Raw genomic sequence first — 14,734 nt, forward strand, 5'->3', positions numbered from 1 at the left:
TGTCATGGGATTGATCTCTACCTACTCGGCATGTGGCATCAAAATGCTGGAGGAATCGGGCTGGATCTCCCCCACCATTATATTTGGGAAGTTTCAACTTTCCCAAGGGGCATTTGCCTTGATTGTTATTATTTCTTCGATTAAAGAAATTGTCAGCCTCTACATCGAGGTCAATATCCCCATCATTGTCGTGACGGCGTCTAGCCATGTTGGGGTGTGGAGGAGTTAAAGGGAGTGATTGAATTTCCAGGGGGGATTCGAGGTAGAGGATTGGCGGGGGTGGTGGTTGCAACGGAGCTGTATGCAGATTTGGCGCGTGTTAGAGTCATAGGTGTTGGCCAGAATGTAGCTGCATGCAGATTGGGCGAGATTTGCCAAGGGTGTCTCTGCCACAAGTGTGGGTGTGGATGAAGTTGTGTTGGGAGGGTTAGAGTGGTGTTAGTTTGTCTAGGGACCATCAGGTTAATAATGTGCATAAGTTTGTTGTACGTGTGTAAAGAATTGTGCCGGTTCAGACGGATCGAAAATTGGAGGTCATGGCATGAAGATATGAGCGAATTTGTGTGAAACGAGGCCCACACGGGGGTGCGAATGAGCGAGTACTAGGGATGCCAAAATGGTGTGCAATGGGCTGGAAAAATACCTTGTAATGTGGTGTTTCCATGTGTGAAATTTGGGTTCAAACGGGGTTCAGTTTGGGTCCCAAACGGATGAGTTTGGAGGGGTTAAAGAAGGGGTAAAAGTTCCTTTTTTTTTGGGGGGGCCTTGGTCTTAAGGTTTGGTGTGAAGGGACTTTAAGCCTAACTGAGGGATAGTAACTGACCCAGTTGAGTTGACTTAACTGGCCCAATTACTCTAAGTAACCTAACTGTCTAAGTATGGTTAGACTGACTGTAGCTAACTAACCACAGTTAGTTCAACTAACCTAGTACAATCAACTAACCTAATGGTCTAGTTAGTGTAACTAACTAACAACTAAACAAACCTAACTAAAGTTAAAGCTAACTTAACTACAGTTAAAGATAATCTAACCTAGGTTAAGACTAACCTAGGTGAAAACTAGCCTAACCTAGGTTAACCTAACCTAGGGTTAGGTTTAGGTTTTTTTTTTCCCTAAAAAAACTGGGGGGGGGAGTACCTTAGCGGCGGCGCGGCCGGGGGGGGGGGGGGGGTAAGTGTGGCGACGAGGGGGGGGGTTCACGTGGGGGGGGTGTAGGGGAGGGGAGGGGAGGGGAGAGGGGACGGGGCGGAGGGGGGACACAGCGGAGGGGAGGGGAGAGGGGACAGGGGCATAGGGGGGGCGCAGGGGAGAGGAGTGGGGGCGAGCGGGGAGGATTGGAGGGGAAGGGGAGGGTTGGAGAGGATGGGTGGGGGGCGGGTGGGCGGGCTACGGGGCAAGAGGGCGAGCTACGGGGCACAGGCGTGAGCAACAGGGCGAGGCAGGGCGACGAGCAGCGGGCGCAGGTGATCGGGGGGCTGCGGGTGGCAGGCGGGGCGGTGGGGGGGTTCAACTAAGGGGGGTTGGTTGGGGGGGGGGGGAGGGGGATTGTGGTGAGGGGAGGGGGAGAGCAGAGAGAGAGAGAGAGAGAGAGAGAGAGAGAGAGAGAGAGAGAGAGAGAGAGGGGGGGAGGGAATGGGGGAAAGGGGGAAGGGGGTGGTGGAGATGGAGGGGGAAAGGGGGAAGGGGGTGGTGGAGATGGAAGGGGGAGGGGGTGGTGGTGGAGATGGAGGGCGGAGGGGGTGGTGGAGATGGAGGGGGGAGGGGGAGATGGAAGGGGGAGGGGGTGGTGGAGATGGAGGGGGGGAGGGGGGGGGTGGTGGAAATGGGAGGGGGAGGGTGGTGGAAATGGGAGGGGGAAAAGAAGAAGAAAACTTGACGGACGGAAATCCAAAGGGAGGAAGAGGTGGTCACCTGAACGCTCTCCAAGTCTTTCTCGATGTAACGGGATTGTTGAGATACAATGGACGGTGGGTGGATGGCTAGGTTATTGCTGCGAGATGGGCTCGAAGTCACTTACAATGTGAGGATGGGAGTAAGATGGTGGTCGATGGAGAGGGATGAGTGTCTTGCGTAGGGCTCAGAATGAAGAAGAGGATGGAGGCAAAATGTGAAAGATGAAGAATGAGGGGGTGGAGTGGGTTTTTATAAGAAATGAGTTTAGGTTTAGGGTCAAACCCTAAACTCTTCCCAAGCCATAACTTTTATGGATGGCTCGGTTTGCTCTTGTGCAAAAAGGTGAATGATCGAAATTGCAAGCTCTACACATTCGTGTCCACTATCTAGCTTGATTGTTTATCAAGTGGCTTCTATTTAAGAAATAAAGAAAATTTCTTAAGGTAGGAACCCAAGGTTGATGCTTGGGGTAGATATGTTTGGCTAAAAATGGAAAAAAAAGTTTACTCTCCTTGCCCTTGAGTGTTATGTTCCTGAAAGTTCGAAGTAGTTTGTTTTTTTACACATATCTGTGTATGTTTACTCATTACTTGAGATGCTAGTCTCCCCGACAATGACGCCAAATGTTGGCTCTTTCCTACCGCTTTCATAAGAAGAGCAGGGTTTTCTCAGTATGCAGGGTTCCGAGGCTTTTTGTCACCTAGAGATATATCGAGGTTGTCGGTTGTAGTATATGTGTAGCTTAGGACCTCGAGTCGTGTTCCGGTGAGAGACGTAGGCTTAAGTGTGGTAAGCAAACAAAGTGCATGCATGTGTAAAAGGAATGTGTATCATCATGATTGAGGTAATGAAGGCTTTCGCCTTCATTGGGGGTTGCAGGGTTTAGGAGGAGTTTAAGGGTTGAAATGAAGTTCCAGGGTTAGAGGGTTTAGAAGGAGGTTTCAGGATTAGAAGGAGTTCTAAGGTTTAGAAGGAGGTTCCAGGGTTTAGAAGGAGTTCTAAGGTTTAGAAGGAGGTTCCAGGGTTAGAAGGAGATTCCAGGGTTAGAAGGAGTTCCAAGGTTTAGAAGGAGGTTCCAAGGTTTAGGATAGAGTACATAGTAGAGAACTCATCTCCCTCGTAGATCATAGAGTTTAAGGGTTGAGGAACAAAGGATTAAGGGGGAGCATAGAAGTGGGAGAGGAAGAAGGTATAAGAGCATGGGGAAAAGAAGAGACAAAAAGGAGGAGGAGGAGGAGGAGGAGGAGGAGGGAGGAGGAGAGAGGAGGAGGAGGAGGAGGGAGGAGGAGAGGGAGAGGATGGGTTGCAAGGTTGGAGGAGAGGGGAGAAGGAGTTGCAAGGTTAGGACATGCTTTTGGACGTGGAGTGCAAGGAAGCATGGACACTTGAGACAATTGCTTGGAATACCAAAGTAGAACTCAACACAATGCCCCAAAGAGTGGGCTTCATTCCATTATGGGATATTTATACAAGTTGGAGAGCTTCTCTCTCTGCATGTAGGAATTGTAACACATTCTCTCTCTACATGTAGGACTTGCATATAGAAGTTGCATGTAAAAGTCGTATGTAGAACTCGCATGTACAACTCGCATGTAGGAGTTGTATGTAGAAGTCGTATGTAAAACTTTCATGTAGAACTCGCATGTACGACTTGCATGTAGGAGTTGCATGTAGGAGCTATATGTAGGAGTTGCATATAGAACTTGCATGTAGAACTCGCATGTACAAGTCGTATGTAGAACTTGCATGTAGAACTCGCATGTACAAGTCGTATGTAAAACTTGCATGCAGAACTCGCATGTACAACTCGCATGTAGAACTTGCATGTACAACTCGCATGTACAACTCGCATGTAGGAGTTGCATGTAGAACTTGCATGTAAAACATGCTAGTTAGATTTCTAAGAGGATTATTTCTAGCCTTATGCAAGTGCAAGCGGAGCTTTGTCGCTACTCTACACAGACATTCTGTTCTACCTAAATCTGAGTTTGATAAGGCGAGAAGCATCCTTCCTTCGTAGGCAGGCAGCGTAGCATAGGCAAGCGAATCGAGTTGCAAAAATGTGGCTCAAGTGAGCTCGAATTTTCTATTGATGCTCAATTATGCTTGTCAGCATGATCCATCATCTTGCCTTCAGCTATCAAGACTACATGGACGAGCTCGGAGACAGCTGGGGATTCTGTCTGCGCATCATGCACAGGTTGAGTTCGACCTTGGCCAGATTAATCTTCACAGCGATGACGAGGGCTTTTTGGGATGGAAGTACCTTAAAAAATCCCAGTCACAAGACCCGACGCACTTCTGGCGATGGGTCTTCATGGGGATTTGGGTGGCAGATAGCTCGAGTACAGTGTGCTTATGGCCGCAGCACCTCACAAGTGTGCGATGAGTTTGCAGAGGGAAAACCTTATACATTCTGGCTAATCTGAGGAGTCCTGTGAGATTCAATAGAAAAATCCAAGGGATTTAAAACCAATGGCTCCAGATTTCATGTATTATATCAGGTTGGTTTAAAGATATGTGCGAGAAAAAGGAGTGTCGGGCTCTGAACTCTGTGGCTTGGCGAGGAGCCAGCCAAGTGTAGCAGGTCTGGAGTACAGGAGAATGAGAGGAGGGAGATGCTGAAATTAGGGGAGGCACTCACTTCCGTCGAGCGGATGGCCCAGCTACCTTCTCTGGAGAAATTCGTTAGCATTTTGCAGACGTGCCGAAAAAAGAAAAACCTAGGTTATGCCAAGCGGTTGCATGCGTACATGCGCAAAATTGGGCTGGAATCTCATATATCTCTTGGAAATCACCTTGTCCCAATGTTGGTAGAATGTGGAAGCATATGCGATGCTCAGCAAGTTTTTAACAGGTTGGTTCATAGGAACGAGCATTCTTGGACTTCTCTCATTGCGGGTTCTATTGAATGTGGGGAATCGAAGCATGCCCTCAACCTGTACCAAAAAATGCAAGAGGATTCTATACACCCTACCAAATATACGTTTGTGGCCCTACTCAAGGCTTGTGCTAGGCTGAAAAATGCAGAACAAGGCCGAGAAATACACACGGAGATTGCCAGACAGGAACTGGAAAGAGATCCTTTTTTAGGGAATACCTTGGTTGACATGTATACCAAATGTGACTTGCTTGCTCAAGCACGAGATGTGTTTGACAAGCTCCCAGCTCAAGATGTAATCTCGTGGACTGCACTAATAGTAGGATATGCTGAACATGGGCTTGCTGAGAAAGCGCTTAATTGTTTTGACCAAATGCAACTGGAGGGTGTTTCTCCAGATGCTGTCACATTTGCATGCTGCCTGAAAGCATGTGGCAGCATAGGAGCCATAGACAAGGGCCGAGAAATGCACATGGAGATTGTGAGACAGGAATTGGAAAGAGATTCTTTTGTGGGTGACACCTTGGTCGAGATGTATGTCAAATGTGGCTCACTTGCAAAGGCACGGGAAGTGTTCGACAAGATGCCAGTTCAAAAGGAAGCCTCATGGACTGCGATAATTGTTGGATATGCTGAACGGGGGCTTGGTGAGGAAGCACTAAACTGTTTTGAGCAGATGCAACAGGAGGGCATCTCTCCAAATGACGTCACATTGGTTTGCAGCTTGAAAGCTTGTGGCAGAGTAGGATCCTTAGACAAGGGCCAAGAAATACATGCAGAGATTGCCCGGCATGGGTTGGAAAGAGATCTTTTTGTTGGCAACACGTTAATTGACATGTATGCCAAATGTGGCTGGCTTTCCAAAGCACAGGAAGTGTTTGATAAGCTGGCAGCTCGAGATGTAGTCTCATGGACTGCAATAATTTTAGGATATGCTGACCATGGGCTTGCTAAAGAAGCGCTAAGCTGTTTTGAACGCATGCAACGGGAGAGTGTGTCTGCAGATGCTGTCACGTTTGTTTGCAGCTTGAAAGCTTGTGGCAGCATAGGAGCCACAGACAAGGGCCGAGAGATACACACACAGATTGCCAGACATGAACTAGAAAGTGATCTTTCTGTTGGCAACACCTTGGTCGACATGTATGCCAAATGTGGCTCGCTTGCAAAAGCACTAGAAGTGTTTGACAAGCTGCCAGTTCGAGATGTAGTCTCATGGACTGCACTAATTGCAGGATATGCTCAGCTAGGAGAAAGCATAAATGTTTTCCATACGCTTGAGAGAATGAGAAAAGAAGGCATAAAGCCAAACGGGGTCACATTCCTTAGCGTTCTTACTTTATGCAGTAACACAGGTCTCGTGGATAAGGGTCAGAAGTACTTTGAGGCAATAAGCAAAGACTATGCCATCACTCCAACTATTGAGCATCACACTTGCATGGTTGATCTCCTTGGCCGTGCAGGCCAATTAGACAAGGTGGTAGCAATGGTGGAGAAGATGCCTTTCCACCCTAATCTCGCATTGTGGCATACTGTGTTGGGTGCTTGCCGAAAGTGGGGTAATGTAGAACTTGGAAAATGGGCCTTTGAACATGCCATGCGATTGGATGAAAAGGATTCTGCAGCTTATGTTTTGATGTCTAACATCTATGCAGGTGCTCACATGCAGGAAGATGAGAAGAAGATCGAGGCGATGAGAGTTAGAGAACATGCATGGAAGAAGCCAGAACAGACGTGGATTGAGGTAGGCGGAACCGTGCATACATTTGTGGTGGGGGCTGCAAGACATTCTCAAAGCAAAGATATGTATGCAAAGCTAAAAGGTCTTGTCCTCAAAATGGGAGAGGAAGGGTATGTCTTAGACCTGCATTGTTTATGACACGATGTGTCTGATAAGGCGAGGAATGATGGTTAAGTGGGCACAGTGAGAAGCTGTCTATAGTGTCTAATTAATACTGAAAGTGGGACGCCCATACGAGTGTTAAAAAACCTCAGGTTCTTGTGAGGACTGTCTGATGGCCATTGCTTTCATATCAAAGATAGAGCAGCGAACTATCTTTTTGAAAGATGCAAAACGCTTTCATGTCTTTAAGAATGGAAAGTGTACTTGTGGGGACATAATGATAATGCATATATGGGAGCCAGTGTTCATCTTATTTGAAATGTTCCTGCTCAAAGAACAGAAAGGTGGACGAGGTATACAGAGAGGAGGAAATTGAGTCCTAAGGGAGGTTGCCTTTCTGGGAAATCGGTTCATAAAACCAAGCTGGTGTGATTTCTAGATCTGGAGTTATCTAATAATCAATCTCTGGATTTTGAGGAGTGTCCTAAAGCCACTCATATTGTATTAAAGATAGAGCATTGAACTAGGCTCGTGTGATTTCTGGATCTGGAGTCACTAGAAATCAAATCTCTGGATTTGTAAGGAGTACACTGCTCTTGCATTATAGATACAACAGCAAGTAAGTCTTGCGAAAGATGCAAACAACTTTCATAAATACTCGTAGAGACTATTGGTGACATAAGGTCTCACTGATTTGAAATGTTCCTGCTCGGATGATGGAAAGATAGGTGAGCTGTGCTGACAGGAGGATGAAAACCTGTTGGCCTGATTTATGTTGAGTGAGTTGTCTTTACCTGCTTGTGAAATGTTGGTAGTAAGGATAATTTAAAAAGCTGTGCAATTTTTCAATAAATCAACAGAATTCAAGTTTTGTGACTTCTGAAGTTATAGTTTGACACTCCCCAGACTTTTTGCGTTTTTACTATAGCCCCTCCTGATTTTCATGTTTAGCCGTTTGGATTTCGCACATTATCAACTTTATATAAACATATGATCATTGATGTGAACCATATATGTATCGACATATGAGAACTAATGACAAGTCTACCACTCCAACCTATAATTCATTAGTTATTGTAAAGCCACAGAGGATGCCACATGTCATCATGTCCCAATCCCCCACCCCATAGCTGTGTCAAAGCCCTCTCCCACTCCCAAAAGAGCTGGCGGGATGTGAGAGAGGGGGCTAACTCCTTAATATATTAAAGGCCCTCACAATCCCACTATAGCTTATGGGATTAGTTTAGAGCCACAATATACGTGTCCAGCAATGCCTCCATGAGGCCATATACAATATTCCACACAAGCCACAAGGGGGCACCTAACGGGGTAAGCCCATTTCCAACACCCCCTGTGGGCTAAGCACCTTGAAAGGTGAGCCAAGCAGACCAAAGGCCAACCCAACTACAACTCAGGGGACACGAAACCGCACGGGGAGGACAAACCAAAGTCCTCCCAAAGCGTCAAACACGTGTACCACCACCAAACAAGGCAGTCAGTCGTCGTTGGTGCATGCAGTCACCGTGTGCCACACTTCGAGATCTGCCCACGAATCACACACAAGCCACAAGGGGGCACCTAAGGGGGTAAGCCCATTTCCAACACCCCTTGTGGGCTAAGCACCTTGAAAGGTGAGCCAAGCAGACCAAAGGCCAACCTAACTACAACTCGGGGGACACGAAACCGCACGGGGAGGACAAACCAAAGTCCTCCCAAAGCGCCAAACACGTGTACCACCACCAAACAAGGTAGTCAGTCGTCGTTGTTGCATGCAGTCACCGTGTGCCACACTTCGAGATCTACCCACGAATCATGGGACTCCATGACAAGTCACACTTTAATGCCCACTACCACAAATCATGACAGCTCTACACAAGCACATATAGGTATTGAAACAATCGCGCTCGTCATGTGTCATGCACACGAGAAGCATCGTCGAAAACGCCTACTCTGATGCCATGTAAAGCGACAGAGGATGCCATGTTTCATCAGGGAGGAATCGGGTACGGAGGGTCCCAATCCCTCGCCCCATAGCCGTGTCAAAGCCCTCTCCCACTCCCAAACGAGCCAGCGGGATGTGAGAGAGGGGGCTAACTCCTTAATATATCCAAGGCCCTCACCATCCCACTATCTCTTATGGGATTAGTTTAGAGCCACAATCCATGTGTCTAGTAGCGCCTCCATGAGGCCATATACAATATTCCACACAAGCCACAAAGAGGGCACCCAAGGGGGTTAGCCCATTTCCAATAGCTATATGCTGTGTAATCTGAAAGAAAATGTTAGCGAATTTACAAAGCCAAGCTTATCTTGTAAAGGAGATTATGATGTATTAGGAATGTCGTATTGAAATTTTCTTGTGAAATTACATCTCTCATGATTTCTACGCCCACTTCTTTATGCTATCAATGTTGACATGATAAGGTAACGACCAATTGGGAGTGGGAGAGGGCTTTGACACGGCTATGGGGTGAGGGATTGGGACCCTTCGTACCCGATTACTCCCTAATGAAACATGGCATCCTCTGTCGCTTTACATGGCATCAGAGTAGGCGTTTTCGACGATGCTTGTCGTGTGCATGACACATGATGACGAGCGCGATTGTTTCAAGACCTATATGTGCTTGTGTAGAGCTGTCATGATTTGTGGTAGTGGGCATTAAAGTGTGACTTGTCATGGAGTCCCATGATTCGTGGGCAGATCTCGAAGTGTGGCACACGGTGATTGCATGCACCAACGACGATTGACTGCCTTGTTTGGTGGTGGTACACGTGTTTGGTGCTTTGGGAGGACTTTGGTCTGTCCTCCCCGTGCGGTTTCGTGTCCCCCGAGTTGTAGTTGGGTTGGCCTTTGGTTTGCTTGGCTCACCTTTCAAGGTGCTTAGCCCACAGGGGGTGTTGGAAATGGGCTTACCCCCTTAGGTGCCCCCTTGTCGCTTGTGTGTGATTCATGGGCAGATCTCGAAGTGTGGCACACAGTGACTGCATGCACCGACGACGACTGACTGCCTTGTTTGGTGGTGGTACACGTGTTTGGTTGTGTCAAGGCAGGTACTTGCACGAGCATGGATTCCAATTGTCAAAATAGACATGGCAATTATAGTATCCCATATGACCCATGTCACACGTGGAGCAAGGAGGGGGTAACCAAATGAGGATGGCTATACTACGTAGGTTTGTTGCCATGCCGTTTAGAAATAGAGTGAGCAAGTAGATCTCCAAGTGCAGAAAACATATAATTCTTGGAATTAAACTCTTGCTTCACTACAAACATCAAATTTCGTTTCTAGGTGCGACCCCTCTTTCCCATTGAATGCAGGAGAGTGCCAATCAAGAAAAAAGATAAACGTCCTCTTGAAAGCGTTTTGACTATCCTTCAGGTGTATCATCGACCATTGAGCATCATGGAACATGTTTAGTTGTTGAGCTTGTATGATAAACTTCAACTTGGTTGGATAATCTAGGATAGCTTAATTATCGTCATCTAAGTGGCTTGGTTAACATGAACTATGGTGAGGATTCTATCCATTAGAAAACTAGGCTGAGGCATATGGTTCGATATCCTCGATCCTTTTGATTGAAAGTGAATGATTGTCACAAATATAAATAACCCAATGATTGTCACAAATATAAATAACCCTTAACTAAAGTTAACCAATCCTTCTTGCAATACATGTGTTGGGGTACACCAAAATCTAGTTCCGCATGTCCGATTTAGTCACTTGCTACAAGCATGTCCCATTTAGTCACTTGCTACAAGCAATGATGAACCAATCCTTAACTAGTGTTTGATGCTTTAAGTAATCTCTATTGTGCCACTTGTGTTGTGATGCACCAAAGTCCACTATCCGAATTTCCATTTCAGCTCTCATTAGGGGAGAATTGGGGTCTCAAAAGGGCCTCATAAGGAATGGATTAAGGAATGCTCAGTGGGCTAATGCAAGGGGCTTGGAGGGCCCCAAGCAGGCCTAACCAGCCCAACCTAGGTGGATCAAGGCCACAATTGAGCCCACCTCATGGATTAAGAAGTGCTTAGTGGGCCAATGCAAGGGGCTTGGAGGGCCCCAATCAGGCCTAACCAGCCCAGCCTAGGTGGATTAAGGCCACAATTGAGCCCACCTCTCCCCCCATCAATGAGGGGAGGAGCCATGTTTTGAAATTTGAATTTTCAAATTTTGAATCTCCCTCCCTCTCTCCCTCCCTCTCTCTCCCCCTCCCTCCCTCCCTCTCCCTCTCCCTCCCCCTCCCTCTCCCTCCTCTCTCTCCTCCATCCCTCCCTCCTCCCCATCATCCTCCTTCCCTCCCCCTCCCTCTCCCTCTCCCTCCCTCCCCCTCCCTCTCCCTCCTTCCTCCTCTCCCCTCCTCATTCTTGCTCCTCCTCCTCCGCTCCTTCTTGCTCCTCCTCCTCCCTTCTTCTCCAGTTGCCCTACTCCCTCTCCCCTCCTCCAGCTGCTTTGCGCCCCCTCCCCCCTTCCTCTCCCCTCCTCCTCCCTCTTGCAGTAACTCCTTCCCTCCCTTCTACACGATTTGCCCTACTCTCCTCCTCTTCCTCTCGCCCTGCAGGACTTGCTTCTCCTCCTCCCTCTTCCTTGCTACTCCCTCCCTCTCACTACTCCCTCTTTGCCTGCTCTCCCCTACATTTTAGCTTGCAACACTAATACCTCTCTTTGAGTACTCATGCAGAACATATCCAACAAGTACCATATGAACTTACAATTGGAGGCTGAATATGCAAGTACATGCCATTTGGGATTTAGGGGAACTCTTCCAAATGTGTCCACCGTCTTTGATTGCAAGGGAAGAAGCCTCTTGACCTTTGGGTGGATGGAATCTTGTATCCTTTAGACCTTGCCACCCAAAAGAGTCCTGGATTGCTTGGTTATTGCAATCAATTGAACCATGCTCAAACAAGCAAGCGAGGTGCACAGAGCCCGAGCAAAAGAACTAGCACATTTGGGAAATATTACTATTGCTCTACTATTGTGGCAATGCATAGTAGTATGCAGGATCTCCAATTGCAAAACAAGGAACTCCGTGACAAAGCCCGTGCATAGGAGTTGGAGTGACAGGAATTGGAAGAATCAATCCATAAGCTCGCTGAAAGAAAACAAGCTTTAGAAAGGTTTATCTATGGTCAAGTTCAACATGCTATGGAAAAGGAATGAGAGAAGTTGATAGAAGGAGTACAAAAGTTGAAGGGAACACCTTTGGGATTGAAGGAGAGGAAAAGGCAATTGCAATCACTGGATGCATTGTCGTCCAATAGTGGTGCTTGCTAAAAGAGGAGAGTATGGGCTACAAGGTTAGTTCCCCAATGTTTCAATGAAACTTCTTACCCCAAAATATTTGTGGTGTTGCAGTGTTTCCACTAAGACTCATTTGTACTCTACTTTAGGAATTTCATGGAGGACATGATGGGAACAATGGAAATGGATGATATTGACCCTTCATATGTTCTGAGAAGTTTAATAAAGCCAAGTGATATCATGGAAGTGTTGAAAAACCCTAGACAAAAAGGGTTGCGTGAACAAGTTGCTAGAGAGAAGATGAAGGACTTCAAGGGTCTTGTGCAAGCAAAGGAGGTACTTGGAGCTTATGATGCTGCTTGTGTAAGTCATGAAGCTTACAACTCTATTTTTAAAATTTTCAAGTCTGCTATGGAGGAAAAGTATAAGATATCTATAGTGCCATTGCCAACACCTTGGTTTGTATGGCTTACACGTCAATAAACAAACCAATGTGCAAGAGAAAAGCTTGGAGGATATCATTGTGTAAGTGGTACAATGACTTGGAAGAGTAAAAAGAAATCTGGCATCCAAACGTTTGAGATGAATGCTTTCAATAATGTTTACGTGGATGTAGAGAATTGCAGAGAGCCATGGTCAAATTCTATTGGATGAGAGAAGAAGGTAAGAGAAATTTCCCCTTCGCATTCAACTTTACTTCTTCTAATTTCTATATCCTTACCCTATTTCTCTTTCATTGTACAGATGGTAGCTAGTATTTGTTAAAAAAATGGATGAAGGTCAGTTGAAAAAAGAGCACAAGCTAGAGAGGGTGAGCATTTGTATTATGAACGATGCCTGTCATTTTCTCAAGGGGATGAGGAAGCTGAGCAGGGTTTCCCAGTCCAATTTGAGAAGGACATATGGTGGGTTGCAACATTTAAGACCCCAAAAGAGTGCCACGAGACATTGAAGTGGGTTTTGGAGAGAACTAGCATCCCATTGATTATTCAAAGACAAGAGGCATGGCAAACATTGATAGTGGATGGGCATGGAACATTTCAAATGGAATGGCATCTAGCTAGTGATTTGAAGACCCTCAAGTGCTTGTATGGTTGTGATATTGGTACAGATGCGAAATGCACATGCTTGTATTGCACCCACTCTTAGAAAATGCTAAAGGGAAGCCTACAGTGGGAAAATGGCATCCTTTCTTGCAACCAAAGTGTAGCCCCTGATCATCACCACCAAAGCGATCCTAAGTGGGAACCCATTTTTTCGATTCCATTGGAGTGGGTACACGTGTTCTTTCCATGCTGAACTGCGCATACTTGATAAGTTACTCTATCTCCATCTAGTTTATGCTTGAATTTGAGGCTACAACAAGTCTTTGCACAATGCATTGCAAAAGCTAACAAAATACTCACTGATGGGCCTTCATGGAGGCAATGTGAAGCTTAAGCATGACAAGAAACAATTAGGAAAGATACAAAATCTTCCTATTAAAGTGTCCATGGGTGGAGCAAAGGCAAGGAGGTTCTTGTCTAGCCACAATGCTGATAAAGAAAAGCATACATTGGCTCAGAGCACCCTAGGTTGGGAGCACTAGAAATGTTTTTGTGAGTGCACTATGAATCAAGCTTCACATCTGCGAATTGCTACTGTGAGAGCAAAACTGTGGACAAAGATTGAAACATTTATAAATTTGCGTAGAGAGGGTTAAATGGATGAGCTTTATTTTGAGAGATTCAGGAAAATGTTGGGAGAATTCATATCATTGAGGGTAGAAGAATGGGGGGAGTCACATATTACACATTACATGGTAATCCACCTTAGGTTGAAATTTTGTGCATTATCCTTGGGTCAGTTTATGTTTCTAATATGATGTTTTTCTTAACACCATTTCCTTTATGCACATGCACCAATTGGTTTATGGAGCAATGGGGGCCTCTTTCCATTTGTAATACTCAAGGCATGGAGAAATCACACTATGACGCAAAAGCACCCTACTTCATGAATACAAGGCATGGGGGTAGTATCATGCGGGTTTTGATATTTTGCGAGTTTCTTTTTTGCAAGTTTTGTGCGTTTTTCAATGAAGTACAACCACAAAGAACATAGCTAGTGGCTAGCTATGTTTGACATGCAATCCGAAAACAAATACTATACTTCCAATTCAATTATCAACCAAACTTCAAAATACCAATTTCAAATGGACTACTATGAGCAAAACATCTTCTCCCAAGAAATCTAATTATTTGCATCCATAGCAAGCTTCCGTGACACAAAAATTTATCCTAAAATATAGTGCCATAAGATCAGTTATATTGATGCTAATGGGTATCTCCAAAAGAATTACATCTACAATATAAGAGGTTTTTCCTCCAAATAGCCATCGCCAGTGAACGCGGATCTCAATGTGGATATCCTTGTTCCCTCACATCATTGCAAAGAAGTTTCGACTAAAAATATAGTCAAATATTGAGTAGATCTTATAACCCTTTGTCATTGCTATAATCATTGAGTAATTTAAGGAAAGTACTCACCCTAATTGCAACATTCTCTTGCTGTAACTCTTGGTCTCCTATAGGAGGAATTGTTCTATTGTCTCTACATGATGTAATTTATGTGTTGTTATCTCAATAACATGCTTATGTAATGACCTCCATAACACGCTTATGTAATGACCTAGTCATCACCATTCTAAAGTACTTTTTACTAATTCTAACATTATCCAAATAAAACTCCTAAAATAATTCTTGAATTATGTTAACATAACTTCTAGGTTTGTCAAACATCTCTCTCTCTCTCTCTCTCTCTCTCTCTCTCTCTCTCTCTCTCTCTCTCTCTCTCTCTCTCTCTTTTTCTCTCTCTCTCTCTGGACACCTCTCATT

At 45.5% G+C, this 14,734-nt stretch overlaps 1 pseudogene; it reads left to right on the forward strand.

Moving 5' to 3' along the window:
• The first annotated feature begins 3,889 nt into the window (after positions 1-3,889).
• LOC147890962 (pentatricopeptide repeat-containing protein DOT4, chloroplastic pseudogene) lies at positions 3,890-7,348 on the forward strand (annotated as a pseudogene).
• The last annotated feature ends 7,386 nt before the right edge of the window (positions 7,349-14,734 follow it).

The sequence above is a fragment of the Dipteris shenzhenensis genome, chromosome 18 (genome assembly GCF_047967505.1).
Source record: "Dipteris shenzhenensis isolate YYH24624 ecotype China chromosome 18, Dip_SZ_1.0, whole genome shotgun sequence".
Taxonomy (NCBI): Eukaryota; Viridiplantae; Streptophyta; class Polypodiopsida; order Gleicheniales; family Dipteridaceae; genus Dipteris; species Dipteris shenzhenensis.